The sequence below is a fragment of the Poecilia formosa genome, unplaced genomic scaffold (genome assembly GCF_000485575.1).
Source record: "Poecilia formosa unplaced genomic scaffold, Poecilia_formosa-5.1.2 Scaffold343, whole genome shotgun sequence".
Taxonomy (NCBI): domain Eukaryota; kingdom Metazoa; phylum Chordata; class Actinopteri; order Cyprinodontiformes; family Poeciliidae; genus Poecilia; species Poecilia formosa.
The window spans coordinates 75034-100749 of record NW_006800282.1 but is presented as its reverse complement, the minus strand read 5'-3'; positions in this window follow the sequence as shown (position 1 = coordinate 100749).

Below are 25716 nucleotides of genomic sequence, written 5' to 3'. Positions count from 1 at the left end.
CTGCTAAGCAACTCTATGAGGGGCTCTGTGTACCAATGCTGGCAAACACTCTGGCGAGGAGGAACTGGTCGCCTGCTGCTCATATACTCCTCTTGGTGATGATTATTTCTTGCAGTCAGCCGGAGACCTGCTGGCCCACCTTCTGGAAAGATGCAGCTACGAGGCGCCCTCTGGTGGATAAACCTGGAAAAAACACAACTACCCCGGCCTGGTCCCCAACAGTACCCCCACCTCAATGACCGTCACCCGGCGGTCCAAAAGAAGCAGAAGGTTGGGGGGAACAGAAATCAGAAATGAGGGAGGAATCCAAAATAAAGGACCCAGGTACCCACATGCGGTCCTCTGGCCCATAACCCTCCCAGTCCACCAGGTATTGCCAACCCCGCCCACACCGACGGGAATCCACAATCTGGCGGACTGTGTAGGCGGGGTGGCCATCAATGTCAAAGGTGGTAGGGGGCTCAGCAGGGGGGCACAGGGGACTGGAATGGACTGGTTTAATCTGAGAAACGTGAAAGGTAGGGTGGATGCGAAGTGAGGAAGGCAGGCGCAGACGGGCGGCAGACGGACCCACGAGCCGCTCAACCTCATAGGGCCCAATGAAGCGAGGAGACAATTTCTTCGACATGGACTTCAAAGGAATATCCTTGGCGGAGAGCCAAACCTTCTGGCCAGGAGAGAATGTGGGGTCGGCACGCCTCCTGCGATCGGCCCAACGACGATTCTGCTCTGTCGTGCGGTTGAGTGCGTTGATGGCCGTGTCCCAGATGGTCTTACACCGGCGAATGTGATGTTGGACAGAGGTCACCGAGATATCCTTTTCCTCGGCAGAAAAGAATGGGGGTTGATAACCAAGTGAGACCTCAAACGGGGAAAAACCTGTAGCAGATGAGCGGTGAGAGTTATGTGCATATTCAACCCAATGTAAGTAAAGGCTCCAGTCAGTAGGGCTTGAAGATGTGAGGCATCTCAGGGTGGCTTCTAACTCTTGATTAAAGCGCTCCACTTGGCCATTAGACTGGGGGTGGTAACCCAACGTAAGCGAAACCTTGGCACCAAGAGCTGAGCAAAAATGTTTCCACACTTGGGAGGAAAACTGTGGACCTCGATCTGAAAGGATGTCCTGTGGGTTACCATGCAGTCTAAAAACGTGTTTCACGAGTAGCAGAGCAGTCTGAAGGGCTGAGGGAAGCTTCTTTAAAGGGATAAGATGGCAGGCCTTGGAAAAACGATCAATGATGGTAAAAATGGTGGGCATACCTTTTGAGATGGGTAAACTGGTGACGAAGTCAATGGCGACGTGGGACCAAGGTCTCTTGGGGGTGGGCAGGGGTTGCAGCAGGCCGGAGGGAGGTTGGTGGGAAGCCTTGTTTCTGGCACAAACAGAACAGGCCAACACATATTCCCTGACGTCCCTTTGTATGAATGGCCACCAGAAACGATGGTTGATTAGCGCCACCGTTCTGCTGATCCCAGGATGGCCTGAAAACTAAGAGGTATGCATCCAGGTTATCAGGCGGGCTCTGACGGATGTAGGAACATAAATCTTGTTGCTAGGACCAGTGCCAGGATCAGGCTCCGCCTGTTGGGCCTGCTTAACCAGATCATCTGGGGAATATAACCTGGAGAGCGCTTCAGGTTTTACATTTCTGGATCCTGGACGGTAAGAAATAGACAGGTTAAATCGAGAAAAGAGCAATGACCATCGGGATTGGCGGGGATTCAGTCTCTTAGTTGATTTGAGGTATGATAAGTTCTTGTGATCAGTCCAAACTAAAACCGGATGTTCGGCATCTTCCAACCAGTGCCTCCACTCTTCCAACACCAGCTTGATGGCCAGCAACTCTGTCACCCACATCATAATTTCTTTCGGCCGGAGAAAGTCTACGAGAAAAGGAAGCACAAGGGTGGGTCTTGTGATTGTTATCGGAGAACTGGGAGAGAACTGCTCCCACCCCTGTCTCGGAGGCATCAACCTCTAGGATGAACTGCTTAGTGGTGTCAGGTTGTATGAGGATGGGCGCATCTGCAACAGGGCCTTGAACTGTGTGAAGGCAGCCTCGGCTTCAGGGCACCGAATGTATGGAACCTTGGTGGAGGTCAGAGCTGTTAATGGTTGGGCTGTTTGACTGTAGTTACGAATGAACCGCCTATAAAAATTAGCAAAACCAAGAAACCTTTGCAACTGTTTTCTAGTTTCTGGGATGGGCCAATCCAAGACTGCTTTGATTTTTTCCTCTGTAGGTCTGACCTGTCCGCCCTCTAGAACATAACCTAGGAATGTGACTGATTGTTTGTGAAACTCACATTTCTCCGCTTCACAAAACAGTTTGTTCTCCAAAACACGCTGCAGAACTTGGCGGACATGACTCCTGTGCTCGGGTAAGTTCTTAGAATAAATCAGGATGTCATCCAAGTAGACGAAAACAAACACATTTAGGAAAACTCTTAAGATGTCATTTACTAAGGCCTGAAAAATTGCTGAAGCGTTAGTTAACCCAAAAGGCATCACCGGATACTCAAAATGACCTAGGGGGGTCTTGAATGCCGTCTTCCACTCATCCCCCTTTCTGATACGAAGCAGATGATACGCGTTTCTCAGGTCTAGCTTAGTAAAAAACGTAGCCCCGTGGAGCGACTCAAAAGCTGAAGAGAGAAGCGGTAAAGGATACTTGTTTTTAATCGTTATCTGCTTTAAACCTCTATAGTCAATACACAGTCTGAGAGACCCGTCTTTTTTGCCGACAAAAAAGAATCCCGCACCCAGAAGCAAGGAGGACGGTTGAATAATCCCTGCAGCCGAGGATTCTTTAATGTATTTTTCTATCGTCTCCCTCTCTGGTTTAGAGATGTTATAAAGTCTACTGTTGGGTAGAGGGGCTCCCGGCAGGAGATCTATGGCACAATCATATGGTCTGTGGGGAGGGAGAGAGGATGCCTTGGATTTACTGAAAACCTGAGCCAAATCATGGTATTCAGCGGGCACACCCGAAAGATTAGGAGGATCAGCCTCATTACTTTCTGCCGGAGGCGGACCTGGAGGAACGGCGGAGTGAAGACAAGTTGAATGACAAAACACTGACCATGATTCTATATGTCGATCTGACCAGTTGATATTGGGATTGTGTTGTTGTAACCATTCGGAACCTAGAATTAATGGAGAATTTACTGTAGGAAAGACATAGAAAGATATGGTTTCAGTGTGGTTACCTGAAACTACTAATTGAACTGGTTTGGTCTGGTGAGTAATCTGTGGAAGTGCTTTACCGTCGAGAGCAGACACACGGAGAGGAGTTTGAAGAGGAACAGTCTCCATCTCCAACTGCTGGACTAAATTGGAGTCAAGGAGGTTACGTTCACAACCAGAATCGAGTAGTGCTGAAACAGCTATAGTGCGGTTATGACAGAGAATGGTAGCAGGTAATAATAGACGAGGTGAGTCAGAACTGATCTGATGGTCCGCCAGCTCCCTCATCCTCACTGACGGACCTTGGCTTTTGACAGCAAGTGACGCTGGGCGATATAGTGTCCTGCCTCTCCGCAATAGAGGCAGAGTTTAGCCCGCATCCGTCATTGTCTTTCCTCGGGAGAAAGTCTGGCTTGGCCAATTTGCATGGGCTCAGGATCTGTGGGGCTCAGTACCGTTTCTGTTTGAACCGCACTGCGGGGAACGAGTTGCGGTCTGAGTGGTGGATTTCTATTACTTCTTTCTCTGGCTCGTGCTCTAACTCTGTTATCCAACCTGATGGATAGCTTAATTAAATCCTCAAGAGACTCTGGTTCATCTAATGTGCCTAGTTCATCTTTTAAAGAGTCATTCAAAGCGTCTAAATACACGCTCTTTAATGCTGCGTTGTTCCAACCCGAGGCGGCAGCTTGGATGCGAAAATCGATGGAGAAGTCGGCTACAGATTTCTGTCCCTGTTTAAGTCTCAACAGAGTTCTGGAACTTGTCTGTCTCTTGGTTAAAGGCTTGTTTGAACTCAGTTATGAACTCGTCAAAAGTGCAACCATATTGGGGAATGGCCGTGAACTTAACTTCTGCCCAGTCTAGGGCGCGGCCGGACAGATGAGCTATGATATATGAAATCTTAGCCGAATCATGGGGAAACTTATGAGGTGAGTGGTTGAACTGAATACTGCACTGCATTAAGAATCCCCTGCATCTTCTGGGATCTCCGTCAAACCTTGGCGGACTTGGCAGCTGGCATTCGGAAAACATGGTCTGGATCGGGGCTGAGGACTGAGCAGGGTCCGGGATCGGATCTGGAGTTGAATCTGGAGGGGAAGCCTGTCAAACTATCGCGGAGAAAATCAGTTAATTCGGCTAGACGATTGTTTGTCTCCGCCTGTCGATTACCCAGTTCTTGAAGTGCGGCTTCATGGCTCTGGATTAAGGTTTGTTGGTGGTGAAGAGCTCTCTGAATTGCTTCTGCTGGGTCTTTGGCTTGGCCAGAGTGTTCTGTCATGGTGGGCTTGAGGTTCTTGACCCACATGCAGAAACACTCAGAGAGGGATAGGATAATAACAGATTTATTTACAGCTCACACAACACAAAAACAGTCAATTGGAGTTCTACTCCGGTCTGGGGTCCGGGGTTTACTGCACACAGGAAGAGAGCAATGGTGAGTTCAAATGCGGAAGGGAATTTTCAGTTCTGTGAAGGCTCTGACAGTTCTTACTTGTAGTTAACAGGAGCGCGAGCGGGGGGAGGCAAGCAGAACCAGGGTGGTGAGGCTTTTCCAAGGTATTTTGCCGGTCGGGTGGTTCAAAGGGCTGGAGGGCGGACAGGTGCATCTTCCTCGTGAGATTGAGAGGGAACGGTGCAGCGGCGCCACGAGAGGATTCCTCCAGAACTCAGGTAACTCGAAAGGTCCAAGTGGAACTCGAAACGTCCTGGAGAAGGATTCACAAAGAAAGGTTAGATCATGAAGAAGGCACGAATCTGTTTACAGGCTGCTAAGCAACTCTATGAGGGGCTCTGTGTACCAATGCTGGCAAACACTCTGGCGAGGAGGAACTGGTCGCCTGCTGCTCATATACTCCTCTCGGTGATGATTATTTCTTGCAGGTGCGTCAGCCGGAGACCTGCTGGCCCACCTTCTGGAAAGATGCAGCTACGAGGCGCCCTCTGGTGGATAAACCTGGAAAAAACACAACTACCCCGGCCTGGTCCCCAACAGTCATAACAAAGACATTTTCAATAATGTCAACTTTGTATAAAAGTGTCATGATTTACCGAATTACACTTTATGATAGCAGTCATAAATATTCATGAAGACTTATTGATGTTCATGACAGGTGTTATGTCATGTTTATGACAGTGTCATGACAGTCTTATTCACCCCCTTCAAATAAAGTGTTACCAAACTGTGTAATATTATAGTTGTAATGCTTGTATTGCCAAAATAAAACAAAGACAAAACTAAGTTTTATCAGTATAATCTTGTTTCTTGTAACAAGAAAAGTGAAAAATAACAAGACCAGATTTATCAGCTCTTCTGTGCCTTCTTTACTTCCAAGATAATCCGCATTGAACCTTCCAGAAGCTTCCGACACTTCTGGTGGGAAGCAAATTCATTAGACCACTGAAAAAAATAAAACTAATAAATACAATTTGTTTGTGCCTCAGAGAAAGGATAGAGGACACTTATATGGGGATGAAGGCTCCACTGCCATTTCCTAATATTTCATGCCATCAAGAACTGCAGTACGATCCTTTAATGCAAAGACCTGGAGAAAAAAAATGATGTTGCAAACAAACCTGTGTGTGGCCGAAAGCGCAAGATTTGGAGAACTTTGGAAAGAGAAAGTTTCTTTCTAAAGTTGAGCAACAATTCTGTGAGATTGCTGAAGTGTTAAGGAAGACAGCTTTGAGAGCTCATTATAGTCAATGACTTCAAGGTCACTGTCCAAGAAAACCTGGTGTTTCAGAAATCTGTTCTTTGGTGTATAATGTCACTAACTTTGAGCACTTTATTTTGTCTAGAGAGGGAACAGAGAGACCTCCAACGCTAAAAACAAAAAATGCGGTCAAATTCTTATCAAATCTTATGGAAACTATAAAATCCAGTTCAAATAGATTCAACTCAAATACATTTTAAAATCATTCTAGATTTCTCACCAAATGTTAAAGGCAACATTTGGCCTTTGCTAATCATGTTTCAGATGTAACATGATTAGCATTTTACATCTGAAATGTAATATGCTAATTTTACATTTCAGATGTAAAATTTCCTGTACCTAAGCAAGTACAGGAAACTTGTTTAGGTAAATTCTCAGCAGCCTTAACTGTCAGCCTGAAATCATTTCCATGTCATCCATGAGGACAGCAGTGTTCTCGTGGCAGTTTTATGCTTCATTAACAGTTTAAAGAGTATCTACACCTCAGTATTTAGTTGTATTGACATTGTACCAAACGAGGAGAAGCAGCATTCAGCTTCTATGCACCACAGATTGGGAACAAACTTCCAGAAAACTGTAAAACAGCTGAAACACTGGGTGCCTTTAAATCTCAACTTAAACCCCACCTGTTTAGAGTTGCTTATGGCTAAATTTGGGTTAGAGTCCTTGTCAAACGGCGTTTTGACTAAAGTCCAAAGCTTTGGAGTCCCAGTTGACGGCGTCTCAACTAAAGTTCTATGGCTTTTTATTTCTCTTTCTCACTGTTTACGTTTTAATGATGTTTTTTAAATCTCTTTCTCTTTCTCACTGTTTATTACATGCTGTTTTTATTTTAATTATGTAAATCACTTTGAAATGCCTTGCTGCTGAAATGTGTTGTGCAAATAAAATTTGATTGATTGATTGATTGATTGATTGATTGATTGATTGATTGATTGATTGATTGATTGATTGATTGAGTCATGTTAGGAGAACATCCATGAAGCTGTGCTCTCACCCTGCATGTGATTGTGGGTAAACTCTCAGTGAACTGTGTGCACAGCGTCTCCTCTCCTCTACTTAGAGGACAGCAGTGTGGATAATGAGCACAGCATCCTGACTGCAGTTTTAATCGCTATAAAAAGCTCCACCCTGCTCTCTTGTCCCACAGGACAGAGATTAAATGCTTCTTCACATTAGTAATGTCAGCACAAAGTTATTATCTTTTCTGAATAATTTATTCCTCATCCCAGTGTAATTTTCCTATCTCTCCCTTTTTGCCTCTTTTGCTCTGCAGGAGACGGTAAATGGCTGTTAGTCTCCAGAAAACCTATAGATCGTTGTTTCCATCAATCAATTAAAAAACACTTACCTCACACTCAACATGATTTATATCTTGTTAATAGAATTGTCTCACTATATCCCTGTATTATTATAGCCTTAATTCCATTAGCTGTTTGCTTAATGCTTTTTTTAAGGCTGACCTCCAGCAGCACAGAGATGAAGGGAGGATTAGTCTGATACTGGCCAGAATACTGAGCTTCTTTCTGGGAAAGTTGTAGGTCAGAGCAGCTGGAGGACTCTGGACAATGACTCCAGATTGGCATTTGTCGTCTCAAAGACCTCGCCCTTTTTATGAAAACCTTTTTCACTTCAGTGGAATTAAAGTTAAAGACCTCAATGCAGTAAATCTTAGCATTTCACCTTTAACTGTTATGATATGAGGTGGAGTCAGACCCTGGTTCAGACATGAGAAAACAAGGAGAAAACGAGGCTCACATAGACATGAAATCATTTATTAAAGATGTTAAGTAACTCACAGAAGAACCGCAGAGCATCTGATGGGAACAATCAAAAGCAAAGACAACAGGAGGACAGTCATAAAAATATCTACTTAACACAGAAATTAATGTAGAGGGATCTCTAATAAAAATAACCTAATAAAACCAAAAGCTAAAGCCTGACAATAATCCAATAATCCAAAACAAAAGAACAGAGAATCATAAGCAGAACTGTGAATGGCTGTGATTAACACATACAAAACATAGTTCTAACTAAACATGGTCTAAATCAGTGTTTCTCAACCCTGGTCCTCACCGCCCCCCTGCTCTGCATGTTTTAGATGTGCCTCTATTCCAGAACAGCTGATTCAAATTATTGCATGACCATCAAGTACTGCAGAAGCCTGTTAATCACCAGAGATACAATTCAGGTGTGTAGCAGAAGGGAAATACCTAAAACATGCAGGACAGGGGGGCGGTGAGGACCGGGGTTGAGAAACACTGGTCTAAATGCAAAACCAAGGAGACAAGAAACTCATTCATGATCATGATGAATGAGTCTGAAGCCCATCCATGCCTGGTTCAGATTATAAATATTGAGTCATTTTGCACAGGTTGTCTCAAGCCCCTTCTCCTGCTGTAGTGAGGACCAACTTTGGTCCTGGGCTTTAATGGTCCACTGGTCAGTTCTTGTGCTGTCCTAAGATCCTGCCCAGCATTTCTCTGTAAACAACAGAAAAGGAAGAATTGGGAATTACTTGCTTCACGGAGAAACATTGATGTTGGCTATGTAAGAAGTAAAAGCAGCTAATTGCAACATAATGTCAATAAGTGAGAGGTCTTTTTCTTTAAAATCCCATCTGTCATGTATGCATACATACATGTAAGACCCTTACATGATCTAAAGATCATAATTGATCTGAAACATAAAAGGATCTTACCTGTTTGCCTTATAGTATAAAAAGAAATGCAGTTTCTATATTTTCTGGGATTGACTGTTTCTCTGTTTTCTTAGCGTGGAAAAAAATGAATGTACATGTTCAGCAACAAGAACAGGATGTATCTGTGGGCCATATTGAAGGAATGAGTGTGCCCAAGTTGTTTTTTTACATTTTAGGAAGATTTTAATTGATCAGTGAAAATCTTGCCATAAACATTTTAGACAAGTGTCCATCTGGATCAACCGGAAGGCCAAATTTGCATCATTTTTGAGCTGTAATTGAGAGCTACACCAAATAAAAAACAACAAAAAAAAAAACAACACAATTTTATTTGCAACGCAGACAACAAATGGCTGTCGAGCTGCACTTTGAACACTTGATCCAAACTGTTCCGTTCTACCCATCTGGCTGTGTCACTGTCTGGCTGAGGCTGGCTGTCCTGCTGGAAGGTGAACCTCCCTCTCAGTCTCAAGTCATCAGCAGCAGCTAAAAGATTTATTTATTTTTTTAAGGATTTCCTTCATTTTAGCTTCTCCATCTTCCTGATAACAAACACATGCTGTTTATGCTACTACTAATCAGTGAAAAAGAGATAGTATGTTTATGAACTCATTGTTACTTGTCCTTCTGAGGCAAAACTAATCATTTAGTCAGTGCCCTTGACACGGTGATATGTAAGTTACATTTTAAATATTCATCACGTTTGGCCTTGTGAACCCATTACAGTTCTCCATGTTCAGAACCAACACACACATCCTGCAGAAGGTGAGCTACAAACCCGCAGAAAGTGTCGTCAAATAATCAATCACATGCCCTGGCTATGATTGTACTCATCTATTACTTAAGACTGTTGCATAGTATTTCAATATATTAGGAGGGGATGAATAGGGAAGGCACATGGCACTGGTGTTGGAGGCAGTAGATGAATTCAGCAGTGTGAGCTAATGAGGATCATATCACACAACCTATAATACTGAACCTTCTCCAGGTCCATGTCAAACATGGGTCTCTGCTCAAGGTCAGTATTTCTATAAGCATCATGTGGTATTAAAAGAATCACGGTTAAAACATGTCGAGGCAAAATCATCAGTTGTCTAAAACTACGTACTGATTAAATGATTTTTCTGGACAATGAGACCCTGTGTCTCCATGACGTTTTCTGGTATAAATATGAACAAATGATGGCAAAATCACAAATTAAAAATAGCACTGTCATGTACCAAAACCATCCAAAAATACTTCATATTTTTATCAAAGGAAATTTAAGAAATTCCTTGAACTACAAATCAGTACATATGCTTCAGCAGTTTTAGAAATAGTTCCCATAAACATGGCAGGTATCATACAGTAACCTTTAAGACTGATGCCACTTCTACACTGTATGTACACAAAACAACAAAACATAATGTGATATAATTACTTTTAGAACAAAAAATCAACAAAAATTCCCAAAAGCTGCAAAAGATATATCATTTTGATTATTTAAACTTATAACATTTGTCATAACATGTTTATTGGTGAAATGTCCCTAATAAATTACCAAATTTCTGTCTGGAAAGAAAAAGTCATCATGCAAGAATTCTCCTACAGTTAGAGCTCAGCAAATTAAGTTTAACACCTTAAAACAGTGTCAGGTTCACTTTGGCATTGAGAATAAAAGTCCTCTCATGCATATGAGTTTAAAAGAACAGAGTTGTTATATTTTTCTGATATCATCAATAAAAACACTAATAATGCCTTGATTTTACTATCAACTTAAAGCATGACTCAGGAAGTAATGCATGCCTTTATTTTCACTAGTGTGCATTATTGCAATAGTGCCTGTACTGCTGCCAGAGTCCTGACCTACACCAAGAAAATTAATCTCTGTTTGTTAAAGAATACATTTAAAAATTTTCTTATCACTATATAAAACACTAAATGGTCTTTGACCAAAATCCATTTTTGGTGAAATATGAGCCATGTCTATACAGACCTGCTTACTACATGTCCCTATGACCAGAACTAAACAACATGAGGCAGCAGCTAGTTTCTATGCACCTCAGATCTGGAACAAACTCCCTGAAAACCTGACTCTGCCATTGTTGACCAGAGTGTATGATAATACTTTTTATTATTATTTATTTATTTACTTATTTATTTTATTATTATTGGAACCTTGAAACAACATTTTGCTCAATATGTACAATTTGAATGTACAGATGAATGACAATAAAGTCTATGTCTGTTTGAAACATTTGTTTCTTTTCTGCCTTTAACATCTGTGTTTTAAAATGTTTTTCTTTTATTTAATGCTTTTATGCTTTACTGTTTTCTTTTTGCCATTTCTTTAAAGTCCAGTAATGTACTTTGGATTGCCTTGTGTATGACAGGAGGCACAGAAATAAACTTGCTTGCCTTGTCTTGGCTTATAGACATGCTGCTCATATCTCACCAACATTATTGCAACATTATTACCTTAATAAAACAGAGATGGGCAGTGCTCCTCATTTTCATGCAACCTCTGTGCTTTTCACATCAGTCTTTCCAAACACCCAAATATGTTCTTTGTTCTTCACCAGATGTAGGAACTTTCTACCTTACTGGCAGTATGCAGCTCTACATGGGGGAGGGGCAGCATAATGATAATTTTATTCTCTATCTAGTCAGAAAAATGTCAGACATGCTGTATGGGATACTGCATGTTAGGAAAGTTCCACAGCTGTGTGAATATCTGCTGTTAGCAGGTTACTGATGGGACTCTGTGTGTACAGTAGACAGAAGCACAGATGATTCAGCTTAATTAAATAAAAGCTCTCAGGCCCAATCTGAGTGATACGAACATTAATGAACATTTGTTGAAGCCAAACAAAGGACAGTAACGCTCATTCAAACATATTAATCCCATGATTATATTGACGTGTTCAATTTGTTATTGATTCTAAAATGAGCTAAATCAATCCAGCAAATAGAACACTTAGTGAGACAAGCCTCTTGTGGTTTATGGGATTTTTTTTCAACTGACAGCATTTATGCAATATCTGAACCTATGCAGCAGAGATTTTGGCACACTTACACATAATAGATACTGCTGTTCTGGTAATGTTCTTCACTGAGAGACAAGTAGAAACTCCTGCATTGTGCTTTTAAAAGCAGCAGCCTGGTGGGGCTCTGAATGAGGGGTTAAAGTGGTGGGAGCATGTTTGCTAAGCTGTTTGAGGAGCATTCTCATATGGCCGCTGGCAGTGATGGGGTACGGGGGGGAGAGGGGGCTTTCCATCTCAGTTCTCTGGAGTGCAATGATGGAATGACCTGGACTTGATCTTTGAGGGCAACATGCCTGATGGCTCCTGCAGATTGATAAATTGATTCAAAACTATTACCATGGTAAAAAAGCAATAAGGTCATAAAAATTGCATCGGTCCGTCCAGCTAAGTAAATCCGGGGCGATTTCAGTAGCGGGTACGATGGGGCAGGAGGCGCCGGGCATGAGGTGGAATGAGAGAGCAAGAAATGACTTTGAAGAGCTCATCATCTTCAATCTATTTTTCCTGCAGGGGCTCCATGCCTCTGCATAGAGGCACTTCATTACAGGGGAATAACTGTACACAGACAGAGCCCCGGCCAGCCTCTGCCGATCCCCTCGGGCCCCTGGGGGCCTCCAGCTGGTTAATACCTCATCACTGGCTTCATTGAACGCTTTAATCTGCACTCCTGTGATCAATAGGAGCCTGCTGTAAATTAAAAAGGCCATTTCGTGTAATCAACCCTGTTAATGCTCATTCTGAAAACCATTATTTGTGGAAGATATTTAGGAGAAAATTGCCACCGTGACAAACCTTGTGATACCCCGCTCCCCCGTGCTGAACCCCGCCCCCCCCTCTCTGTCTGCACCAAGCTCACTAGCTGTGGTCAGAGCTTTGGAGGAGAGTTAACACAACAATGTCAGTGACCTGATAGTGATGAATAGTGAAAGCAATGATTTGAACCTGCTGCAGTGCCCCCTGCTGCTGAGACACAGCATCTTTAGCTTGTGCAGATGTAAACAAGTCTCTATTACTAAAGTGGTGGGGTGGGGGGCGGCGCCAGAAGCAGGACTTTATAATTGTCTTTATTCATGCCTAACTGATAAACAAACCTCCAGTCACTAGGTGGCAGCAGTGTTCAAACTAATCAACAGGCTGTATGTTCAAGCCAGTAGAAGCAGCTAAACAACACTGCTGTAAACAGAGCAGAGCTGAGTATACAAGCGTGGATGTTTTGATGTATCTACCGCCATAGAGGAGAGATGGAGAAGTTTGTCAGCGAAAAAAAAAAACGGAGGCAGAGGTCAGTAAAGCAAGCATGACGGAATTTTATGGTCATGCTAAGAGATTTTTCTTTTTTCAATTAGAATAAAGCGGTCATAATATTACAAGAACTTAGTCAAATTAGCAGAATATTTACTATTGGCAGAAAAACACGCAATATTGCTGGAAGAAAGTTGTTGAAAGTAATTTTAATAATAAAAAAAAATCTTCATAGAACTGTGATGTACGGAGTCCCTAAGGGTACATGGAGAAAAAGAAAAAGCAATCAAGAATTACTTTCTCGAGATCCCGACTTATTTTATCGAGATTCAAAAGGTCAGAGACATAATGAAATAATCACAGTGATGGAGGACATTAGGGGGAGACTTATAGGTTTTCATTTTGAGCTTGGACTTAAGTATAAGCATCAGATCAGTGCTTGACAGAAGGTTTTCATATAAGTGAGACGCATCTGAAGAGTTATTAGCGCACCAGTGTTCTGAATACCTGTGCTACCCAACAATGCTTCCTTGTGGCAGAGCGCATAGGAAAATTTGACGAGATGGCACAGATCGTCAGAACACCGCTCATCAGATTTTCATACTATAGCGCATCTAGACATTTATGTCTCTGTCGATGTTACCGCACAGCATTCTGGGAGATTAACGCAGAGGAAAGGCTTTAGCCCAGGGGTGGGCAATCCTGTCCTCGAGGGCCAGTGTCCTGCAACTCTTCGATGTCTCCCTGGTCCAACACACTTGAAGCCAACAGCTGAATCACCTCCTCAGTGCAGTCAGGTTCTCCAGTCCTGCTAAAGACATCATTATTTGACTCAGGTGTGTTGAAGTTGAGATAAACCTAAAAGTTGCAGGAGACCGGCCCTGAGGCCTGGAGTTGCCCACCCCTGCTTTAGATGGTCAACCTTTAAGCCAATCAAGGTTGGTGTCAACAACTAGTCCACACATCTCTTTGATTACCTAGCAACAACCTGTTGAGTATCTTACACATCAGCAGTTTTCGTGTTCATTGCTGTCTGAAAATACAAAACAATGAGGTGGAGTGAGAGGAGCAAAGGAGGAAACAGCTGGAGAGGAAACTGTGGATTAAACAGTAAAGGTCACATCGGCAGTTTGGTGGTATTTCATCAATTTTAAACAAAAACCTAATCAATAATTATCCATATTTACTGTGCTGAAAGTCTTATAATACATTTTCAGCCATATTGCCCAGCCCTATGTTGAATCTTTCAGTGAAGAGCATTTTGACAGGGAAAAAAAGCTGCTCATTCTGTCAGAGAGGAAGTCAAACTCCCACATAGTTTTAGTAAATTCTTGTTTTGTACACAGTTAGCCACATCTCAGTGTCCAGGTCTTACAACAAAGCAAAAGTGCTGTGGATGTTGTAGTTGAATGAGGCAGCAGTGGTGGCTGAAAGCGGCTACAGTGGGACCAAGAGCAACACTTCACTGTCCCAATGAAGAGAGCCTGTAGACTGGGAAACGGAGGACAGAATAGATCAGTTAGAAAGGAGGGGATGAGCTTTGAGTGGCACACACATACATTCACACACGTAAGCATGCACACGCACACACACACACACATACCCTGTGAGAGCGAAAATGAAATTTTCCAGGCAGCTATTTCTGCAGCAAATTCAATTACTGAAGGCACTTGTACAAAGAGCTGTGACTTCCCTGATGGTGAGATTGGAAAAGGCTGATGGCTGCAGACAGTGAATAACAGGACACGGCTGCGGCGCCTGCTGAGGGCAGGTACAAGCACAAAAACAATAAGGGCTGTGTGGACAGGTGTGAGAGCGCAAAGGCCGCAGAGATAAAAGGTTACGAGTTCAGAAAAGTTCTATCGCATTATCTTCCTTTTATATAAAGTGAGAGGAGGGATTATGCTGCAGCCCTGCACTGAGCAAATGGCTGCTGTCAGTACATGTGAGTCTGCCTCCATCACACACTGCAGCACTTAAACACACCTGAGATGATGAATTGGAGCAGAGACAAAGCAGGATATTAACCTTAGAGGCCGGCACACAAACACACCTGGAGAACAACACAAGAAACAGAAATCCCTGCTTCATTCAGATCCAGAAATATAACAGCACCAAACGCAATGCATTTATGTGAATTCAATTCTGCACCTCCTTTTATTGTACTTGAATGAATATTAAATATTACTTGCAGTGGCACCTGGGCATATATATATATATATATATATATATATATATATATATATATACTTATAAACACGCTGTTCATGTGTTCACTTATTCTGTCTGACTCTGACTTTAAGTTCGTTTTTTAGAATGTTAATCATATAAGAATAGTGTTTACGTCTTTGATTGTGTGTATTTGAAGTGCCCTACCACATCATGTTGCCATGGAGAGGATGTTGTCACATCCTAAAATAACAGCACTAGACCTACTCCAACATGCTTGTCCGCGTGGCTAGCCTCTTGGAAAATGTGTGTCCTGTCTGGTAATCCTGATCGCCTGCTCTTCATTCTCATTGTGTGCCTTTTCTTTAATTTCTCTTTTCTGCGCCACAAAGCTGGTGGCATTACCTCCACGGAAGAGGAGATCTAAAGTATTTGATTCCAATTCCAGGCAAACCCTAAGGGGGACTTCATCAGCACAGCAGCCTCTGGTGCTTTACACCGTGACAGAACGAGAGGGGAGAGAAAAGCTATTAAAGTTGTATCTTAAAAGGTCAATAACACTGGCTGTAATGACTCTGACTGTTTAATCCAAATATATGGGTGTGTGGTTGAGCCCTGCTGCTGACATTGATAGACTTGAATGGCAAGTGAAGGATTCTTCAGTGTCAAAATATCCCAGACCAAGAAGTAATGAGGGACATCACCTGAGTGTAAACTCAAATACAAATCTCCAGATTCCTTCCTTCAATCACTTCAATTGTTTGTGTGTGTGTGTGTGTGTGTGTGTGTGTGTGTGTCTGAGGTGGTGGAGGGATGGGAGGGGGGTCAATGGTGGGGGAAGGGATGATTTGTGTGAGCCTTTGCGTGCAATAGAATCAATACTTGAGCTTCCTACAACATCTCACAACATGTTCGCTGCTAGGAAAAGGTGATTGCCTAGGAAACCATCAGTCTATCTGCATTAGCAAGAGTTATAGACTGTAGAAGGTTAATTCTAGACAGTACATTTAAATAAGGGAAAGTCAAGTGGTAACCAGATCATTTCATTGCTCATGTTTAGAATAGATTGTCTCTAGAAGCAGATGTGCTTAAGGCTGGTCACAGTAAAAGGCCACTCTAAAATGTTATAACTCTGATTAATTATAAATGAAATAATATCAGGTTTGTATAGCATGTTATCTTATTATGTTATATTTTCTGGATTGTAGCCACAGCTGCCCTGGGACAGTGTGACAGAGGTGAGGCTGCTTTACCGATGCCACAGATGAAGTGTCTTTCCAAAAGTCACAAGAATAGAGATGGGCAGGGGATCCATCCAGTGACCCACCGACTGCAGGACCAACTCCTATCTCTGTTGCCCCATCACTCCTTAGCATGCCTCCAGTTGGAGTTGGGGTGTGAATGATGGGGTGGCAGTACTCCTAACTTACCTTGCCTCAAAAGATGTTAGAAGATTATGCTAAAAGTAATCACCACTGTTCAGAGCCAAAGAAAAGAAACTACACTCTCCTGTAGCAAATAAATTCCTTGTCAACAAATAATAACAACAACATGGAGTCAACTGAGCACAGGTAAAACCACAACATCTTCTTCCCACTGGTACTGGTCAAATGACCCCCCATAATCCATGAACTGTAGATGTCCCAGAGCGTCTGCAGTATCTGGTTATACCAGACAACCCAAACCTGATCCAACTACGCTGTGCTGCTGACCAGCTCTGCTGACTAGTGGATTTTGAGTGGCGTCAAAAAAGTTTTTTACACTTCAACCATGAGAACATTAAAAAAATAGAAAACTGCAACAAGTGCAATTCAGTTTAAGACAGATTATTCAACAAGGTCAAATTCACATCAAAAATATCTCATTCAGGAATGCCTAATCTGAATAATGCAATGTAATCCTATCAACAGAATCAATTTCAAAATGTCACTTGTTCTTGTCATAAGCTAATTTTAACCACTCCATGACTTAAATACCTAAAAGTCAGTTGCATAGCATCTGACACACTGACATCCACGTCTTTATTTCTAACCCAGAGGAGACTTTTCCACCTTCATGTTCTCAAGGAGAGTAGCCTTCTCTCTCTAAATGTGTGTCTGCACTCTGCAGTGAGGTGCTTGGTGTTGTTTGAGAGATGGGCTGATATGCAGTTTTGTTTGTCCAGACCTTAAACACAGTCTGATATCATCTGTGTGTCTCCTGGGCAGCTAATGTGATATTTGCAGCCGCCTGGCCCCTGAATCCGGTGTCAAGCAGCAGATCTCATCTGCAATGTAAGACAATTTCCGCACATCTGAAAAGACACTTTCTCCAGTCAATAGAGTACAAATTGCTCTTGGAGAATGGGTATCCTCTTAACTAAAGGTGACTCACTTTCCTCCCAAGGTTCACCGTGTGACCCCTCCTTTTTTAATAATTTGTACGTTTAGATGTTTAGTTGGTCTGCTTTGTGCTCAAACTGTGTCATCAATCAGATTCATTCGGGCAAACAGCTTCTGCCACAAGATTACAGGTTATTAAAAGGTTGATCACAAGGCAGCAGGCTGCGTCTCAGCCCCTCTTATCATTCACCCACCTCTTCTTGTCAACAAATGCTGTTTCCACTGTTTCACCACAATATTTACTGCAACTTCATATAAAAAGAGTCACAATCCATCCTTCTGAATCTCCATGAAAAAATGTAGGGTACACAAACATGACCATTCTAGCACTACATGCTTATCTATGAGGCTCACTAGTTGTTAGAAGCTTGTTGATTAGTATAATGGGAAACGGTAGATGGTCATAAGGACAGGTTTTTCTGTTGCATCTTATAAACAGAAACATTGGATTTGCTATGTAATTGTTAGCTGAAGATCTATCAGTATAGTAATATACTGATAGGTATATCAGTATCAATTATAGTGGTTAACGTCACTGCTAATTAAATGTGATGTTAACCACATTTCAGGAGCAGTCCAGAAAGAATAAGCTTAATGACTTTTTTTATAAAGTTGATAATGCAAATAATATCAGCCTTCAAATATTCTATGGAGGCATTTTTTTCTAAATTCAAAATCCCAGCAGATGGATGACATTATTAATGAAAATATGACTGAACAAGAGTTTTTGGAACTTTTGAGGAAATAATACCCCTATAAATGTGAGCCATAACATACACTGAACATTTGAGGAACATTTGCGTTTGTGATTTTTCTTTATTATTTGTTGGGTTCTCTGCTGGTTGTTCCATTCATTGTCTGCTCTGGCAGCACCTTTAAAGACAATTGATTCACAACCGGAAATTCTCAGGAAGATTTATGGATGATCTAACTAGATTCTCAGTTAACACATAAATAATTCCTTTGATTACTCAGCATTGAAGAAATTAATGTCTTTATTTAAATTAAAAGAAGGGCTTATCACCATGGTATTTAAATAAGACAAACGATGACAGGACTTAAATAATGACTCTGTCTTTATGTTGGCCTTACATTATTATTGCCTTTTATCTTCGTCCAGGATATTAATATTAGAACACTGTGAATTAATACTTTTGATCATTAAGGGTTCAAAGCTGAGTGAGTAGAAGAAGCAAGTGCTCAGGTCGTCATTAATAACCATCATAAAACAGAAGATGTGGCTCTTCAGGACCTCATTGCAGGTGATTGATCATAAATATTAACTATTCAAAATGGCAAATAGATGGCACCATTTAAATCCTTCATATATGTCTAGTTATGGAAGTGCAGGATTTAAAAGTGGAAACATATTTCATGCAGAAAAGCTGTCAAAGAGAGAGAAAGCAGGAGATTGTGGACATGTGGGCAAAGCATACAAAGCACCTCAGGGCTAGCAGAAGTAAACCACCATGTCATTCATTAGTGAGTGTAACACAGTTTACCAGGGTGTCACCAGACAGTGGTGCTGTTGCTTGGAATGCTGTCAATAGAAAATGCTGCAAAGATAAGTTTTAATTACGCTTGTTTCTTTGTAGCATGCATATTCTTCCTTTGCTATCATTCCACTACTACCTTCTCTGCAGCAACACCTTATATTTGTTAGAAATACTGAAGTAATGTCATTTTTCCTTTTATGCATGCTTTAACTGCATATCCAGAAGGAATACTAAACTAACATTTCCAGACTGGTAAGGAGAAGGACACAACCAGATAGCAGAAGACTGCCATGTAAATAATCTTGGAGGGCATTTTCAGAAAGTACATCACAGAAGAAGAGCCGACTGGATGTATAACAATTTTGTAACTAACAAATATAACAGCTTCTGCTCTCCACTACCTGCACATGTTTGCATCTGATCTTCAGCTGAAATGCTTTTTCTGATTTCTAACACAAACAGTCTTCAACTCTCATGATTTACTTCTGTGATGTTTTTGTAACATTGGAAACTTTTGGTTCTAGGGCCTATTTATTGGTTAGATCACTTTGTTCTGTGATGTAATTGCTATGAAAACAAACACTTAAATTAAGTTAATGCTGATTTGTTTTTTTTTAAATCCTCTAAACAACCACATTTACATGTACTTAGTGTGTAACATCATTAGAATACAAAGGCAGAAGGTAAAATTGTGTACTAAGGTATTTTCAGGAAGGCCTAAAAGATTTAAATATAGAAATGAGCCTAAACTAATCCTGATGATCATTTAATCATCCAAGTAGTTTTTTTTTACCTCATCATTAAGAATGACATTTCCTGTTTTTGATCTTCACTAAAGCATCTAGACCATTAAAGTATATGCTCTTTAAATCTTTTCATGCTATCTACAAGCAAAAGTTTCTGGTTTGAATTAAATGTTAAAGAGCTAAGATGTTGCTCAGTAATGATACTCACCAGGTTCAGCCAGCATCTTTTCCAGTCTTTAGAACACTGGAAGGCCCCATGCAGACCAAATCAGGCTAAACGCTGGGCTCCAGCTAAGTAACTCTTAGAGTTACTTAGTGAAGTGTTTTTCCCAGGTTGAATTGAGACTGATGCAACGTCACATTGTCCCATTCGTGGTTCGTTGGAACCAAAATAAGTGACATTGGTCATTTTCTTGGTTATGGGTTGGATGATTCTCCATCAGGATTTAAAACAAGATCAGACTCCACAGGGTGAATTTAAGAGGTCTTATCTGAGACTTGTTTTTGGAGTTACTCTCCAAAGAAAAGTGTGAATTGGTGAATCTATAATACTGAATGGCGTGATCCAACATGATGATCTTTAGTAGCACAATAAAAATATGTGAATTTTTTTTCTGACTGATGGATTCTGTGATGGTTTATACTCGCTATAGTCCTGTGGGATTTATTCCTGTAAAAGCCGTCGATGAAGACATGTTCATACAGACAGTATGTCTGCTTTTACATGCAGCACTTAGTCCAAACAAGCCGTTTTGTTTCTCAGGACTATGAAAACACAGCAGACCTGAAATCATCGTCACCTCTTTAATTTTTAACCTCCGGCCTTATAACCCCCAGGCGCCTAATTACAGATCCCTAAGTGATAAAAGCAGCTAAACGCCACGCTCCTGTGAGGCCCGCCTACTGATCTAACAGCTCCTACACCCAGCAGAGCGCCACCACCACCACCACCACCCCACCTCCACATACACACAGATTTATTTCACACCAGCAGCCTGGGGTGGAGCCGCTGTGTTGTGGTGATCCCATACATCACACCTCGTGTGAGCACATATTAAGTGCTTCGCTCATCCTTCCACCCCCCCCTCCATTAAAAGTAAATAATCTGTTAAGGAGTGGTGCTATTTGTCAGAGCTGACAGGTATCTGTTTGTACAGAGTGGTAAGGTGTGTGAGGAGGATGAGGCGGCCTGACGTGACAGGACTCTTATTATCCTAATGCCGTCCCACATTTGACCCCTGCAGAAAAAGAAACATCTTAAATTTGTATGAAATACACTGCAGTTTCATCTACTCTGAATTAAAAGCCCATAAAAAAAGTATACACACAAACCTCAGTTCATTAACACTAATTTGCTAATGAGAACATGGCTAAGAGAGAAACCAATTAGTCCATACACCAAGCTGGAATAAATTACAACTCTGTGGCTGCTATGCTTTCATGTGTTTGCATATTTATGATGCTAAATTCATCGCACACCCCCTTATAAATCATGTAAATTTATAAAGCGGTGGTTTTGTTTTATTACAACGTATTATGTCATGTTCGATGTCTGAGCTGTCACAGGAAGGAGGTAAAGGCCGGGCGGCAGGTGCTGTGTTGGAATTATTGATGGACACTTCCTGTCAGTCTGTACACAGCTGGATAACAGCCTACGGTGTGTGTATGTATGTGTGCATATGTGTGTATGTGTGCGATTTCCCTGGGGGTGACGGGGGGTCAGTCATCTATTGCCCCTCCATAACACAGATTCACCAGATCCTTGCAATTAGATTTTTGTTTTATCAGTAAATATGATATTTATGGGAAATTTATATTTATTTTATTCAAGTTTTGTCATTTTCACCTGTTTTCTAAAATGTTCCACCAAGTTGAAATATATAGCAAAGAGTCACTCTAGGCACCTCATCAATCAGTGTCTATTAACTAATTAAGTATCAGGACCAACGTATACACACAAGGCAGGCAAATATTCACTCACACAACTGAGTTGAGCTGAGTTGACTACCGGTTTCAGGGAAAGACCAAGACGTAAATGGACTGCACTGTCTCCTCCCCTCATCTTGACTATAAACTGGATTTTAGGCAACAAGTGAGAACAATAAACTAACTTTGAACAAAAAAACAGTGCCTGTAGAAAAACGGTTTTAACTGGTTGGATAGAAACACAGTTAATCAATAAGTGTTGGGAATAACATTGGCAGGAATAGTATAAAATGTATTAAAAGTAAACAGTTTGTTAGATCCAACATCAAACATAACTATACATAAGATTAAGGCAGCCAGAACTTCAGTTCCTGAATAAAGGTGGAATCCAGTAAACCAACAGTCTGGGAGTGAGGGGCTCTGTAGGGAAGAACAAGATCTTTAAGGATACATCTGACTTTGGTTATGTTTTAACATTTTCCACATTATTTATTTCTTTATTAAGTAGGGATGCAAAGTCAAATGAACTCTGGCAGAAAAATCAAGTGAGTAATTTATCTTAAGAAGATTATGCTGATGATTGGACATTTGTTATGATGTTTTGTCGTAGCAACAATGTGGTTTCCAACTGGGAGGAACTGATTAACATCAGAAAAGCTCAAATAATACCTTATCTCCAACCACAAGTCCAGGATTCTTTGCTCCAGAGGAGAGAGCAAAAAGTTCCAACCATCTCTTCCATCTGCCATGATGGGAAACCTGAGGTTGCTGGCAAGCAAGTGGATGCTGTGGAGCCTCTGATTGGTGTAAAATCATTATGCACAAACCTGACCATCCTCTTCAGCAGGCAGTGTCCTCAGTCAGAAACTTCTTCAGATCTGCAGGAATACAGACTGCTGCAGGAGATCATTCAGTCCACAACCGTAAGCACCTACAGACAGTTAAAAAAACATCTTGAATGACAAACACTGAATTTGGCTTTGGGATTAATGAAGTATTACTGAAATTAGTTACAGTTATGTTGTCACATTCTAAGCATGATGTGCTTAGCTGACATAGATTTTAATCTTTACTTTACTTTATGTTCATATATAGAGTCATAAGGAAAACGTTTAAAGCTTTTAAAACATTTAAGTGTTGTTCCGTGAAATGACATACCTTAAACTGAATTTTCTCTGCTGTCCACTAATGGAGACTGTTGCATCACAGCTCTGAAGAAAAGACATTCTCTGGTGTCAAATGATCCATGAAGGAATGAGAGCAGCCCAAAGAGCGCAGAGGGAGGTTAAATGCTCAGCAAATGAAAACCTCTGGTTATTCGTGTTGTCTACATCTGTGTCAGGAACTTTGAGGCCCCGGATGGGTCTTCAAAACCTCCCCTTAAACCAGAGGCAGAGCGCCGGCCCCTGACCTGGCCCCGCACACGGAACATGATTGCCTTTGTTCTGCGGAGAATATTCAAATGGGCCCCATAAAGGCGGGGGGAGCGGGTCGTAACACGGTGATTCTTCCTGCTGCTGCAGGCGCTGCGCAGTGGGCAGGGTCACGGCGTGGCGCTTAACAAAGCCCTGCATGGCTACAATGATCCACACTGCACACTCACTGCAATTTAGCTTGAGTAATAGATGGGGGTCACACTGGGTCACTTTCAATTTCCACATCCCAGGGAGAAAAATGAAAACAACTCATTTGCACATATCTGAATAATTCAGTCAGTCAAAGAGAGCAGAGATGAAAATATGGGCCTGAAGAGAGGGAGAAGAAAGAGCAGACACTGTTGCATGTCCTGCGGTAATGACAGCCAGCCTCTTAGTCATCTTGCATAAAGGCTAATGATGAATCTGACAGAGAATATGAATCCAGATGTAAGAATAAAGCGACTCCCCACTCGGGAGGCTGCGCTGCCTCTGGTGAGCTTTTAAACTTATCATAAATGTATTAAGATTGCAGCGGCCCATGAAACAGCTGTAGACAATTAATCTTGTGCAAATCTTATCTGAGGAATTGGTTTCTGCAAAGTAACATCTGCTCCAAGAGGCGATTATTCATGGGCATCGCGCAGCACGGCGCCTGTATGCATAGGGCACAATCACTGCCAATGAAGTAAAAATTTATAGTTTTCCCTGTTCAGTAAAACTAACATTCAGCAGCATTAAAACATCATCCATCAACATTGTCCTGGGGCCCGGGGCCATCCCTGGCAGACAAATTAAAAAGTATTCATTTTGCAAAGAAGCTGCGCAGCGTGCTGCTCCACTGGACTCGTTTTTTTTTGTTTTTTTTTTCCTGAATCGCTTTTTTTTTTTTTTTTTTTCCTGAATCGCTTCTGAGAGGGAAATTGGAGCCGCTGTTGCTTTTTGCTCTCCTGGAACAGTGTGGAGGCAGAGGAGAGATGAACCTGGTCCCCTGGAGACGGTGATCAGGAGCTACAGGCCATGATGGATGACAGTCAATGTGAACTTGGCAAATATGAACCTGGATTAAAACCTAGCCTGGTAATTTTCTTACAAACTTCTATGGGAGATAAATGCCTCCGCAGCTTTTAATACCACAGCTTCCAGGTATTTTACGGGGCTTGCTTGTTTTTTGTGTGCAACTCATTTCTAAATCTTTCATTAGTACATTTTTATTTTCATCTTTTCATTTTGGATTTTTTGTGGTTTGTCTCAAATTGACTGTGTTGTATACTTTTGGTTAAAATGCTAAAACTGCCATGCTCAGATTGGTTTATGCTGTTTGTTTCTAATAATAATCTCAGACATATTAAAGCACTAGCAGGAGGACATTAGGAGGACGGTCAACAGGAAGTTCTTGTCTGACACATTTCCAAACAGTGAAAAATAATAAAGGGTAAATGCTAAAGAGCTGCAGAAGCACAGTGGATTCTCCCAGATTATTGTTGGTCACCATCTGGCCTCCTATAGCAAAACTTTTTGTTATTTCATCAGGTTTTGCATAAGAAGGCAGCAGGTAATGCAGCATCATGGTTATGCTTTCTGACTCTGCGTGGAAGATAAAGGAGAAATTGTCAAAACACTTTTAATCAAGGAAATTTGAGCAAGTGTCAGCAGCCCCGACACCACTCCGATCTGCAGTGTTGTGGTATAAACTGGCTGAATGGAGATGGATAATTTTCTTCTTCTTCTTCTTCTACCGTCTGTTGGAATCTCACAGATGGCAGTATCATTTACCGCACAGGCTGTCGGTTGGATTCGGGCCAGACATGTTTTTAATACAACTTTGATCATCTGTATCTTTGGCTGCCTGTCCAACGTTGTGGTCTGTCAATAATTAAAAGCTGAATTCAGCCAATAAATTGTTCCGAATGATCCTGTTGATTTTTTTTCAGAAATGATGAAAATGATCTGAGACACAGGGAGAGAAACCAGTTGAAGAGCAGAAAACCCAGTCACTAACACAACGATCTGATTCCACAGATACTGAACCGTACTGCTGCCTGAGACATCTTACATCAGGTATAAACAAAGCCCGAACAGCCAAACATAAACATCCTGACAGAGAAGCGCACATAAAAATGTCATAGTGACATTTTATATTCTCAGTGTTATTTATTTATTTATTTATTTATTTATTCATTCATTCATTCATTCATACATTCATTCATTCATTTATTTATTTATTTATTTATTTATTTATTACTGTTCTGGTAGATACATGAATGTGCTTTTTTATTTTTTATTTTATTTTGAATCTGGTGTCTTTTGTGTTTTTTGTAGTTTTTCACAGTGTAGATATAAAACTAGCATAAACACATGCCATCAGCACCGACACACAAAGTTTTACTAATGATGGAAAAAAAATTCAAATTTTTATGCACCACTACTACAGTGGAGTCCCAGAACCCAGCAAATTGAACTCTGTGGTTTCTTGAGAGCCCCTCAAATAATGCATATAGCTGCCTATTTTGGTAATAACGCCAAATATACCTTAATATGAATTAGTACTCCAATATATACATCCCACCTGTGGTGGTGTTACAGGAAAAGCAGTATGAACAAACTTCAGGTCGCATATAATGATCGCATGAGGATGCTGCTTAGGGTGCCGTGATGGAGTAGTGCCAGTCCGATGTTTGTGAATGTCAATGTACCAACCTGCGTTGCT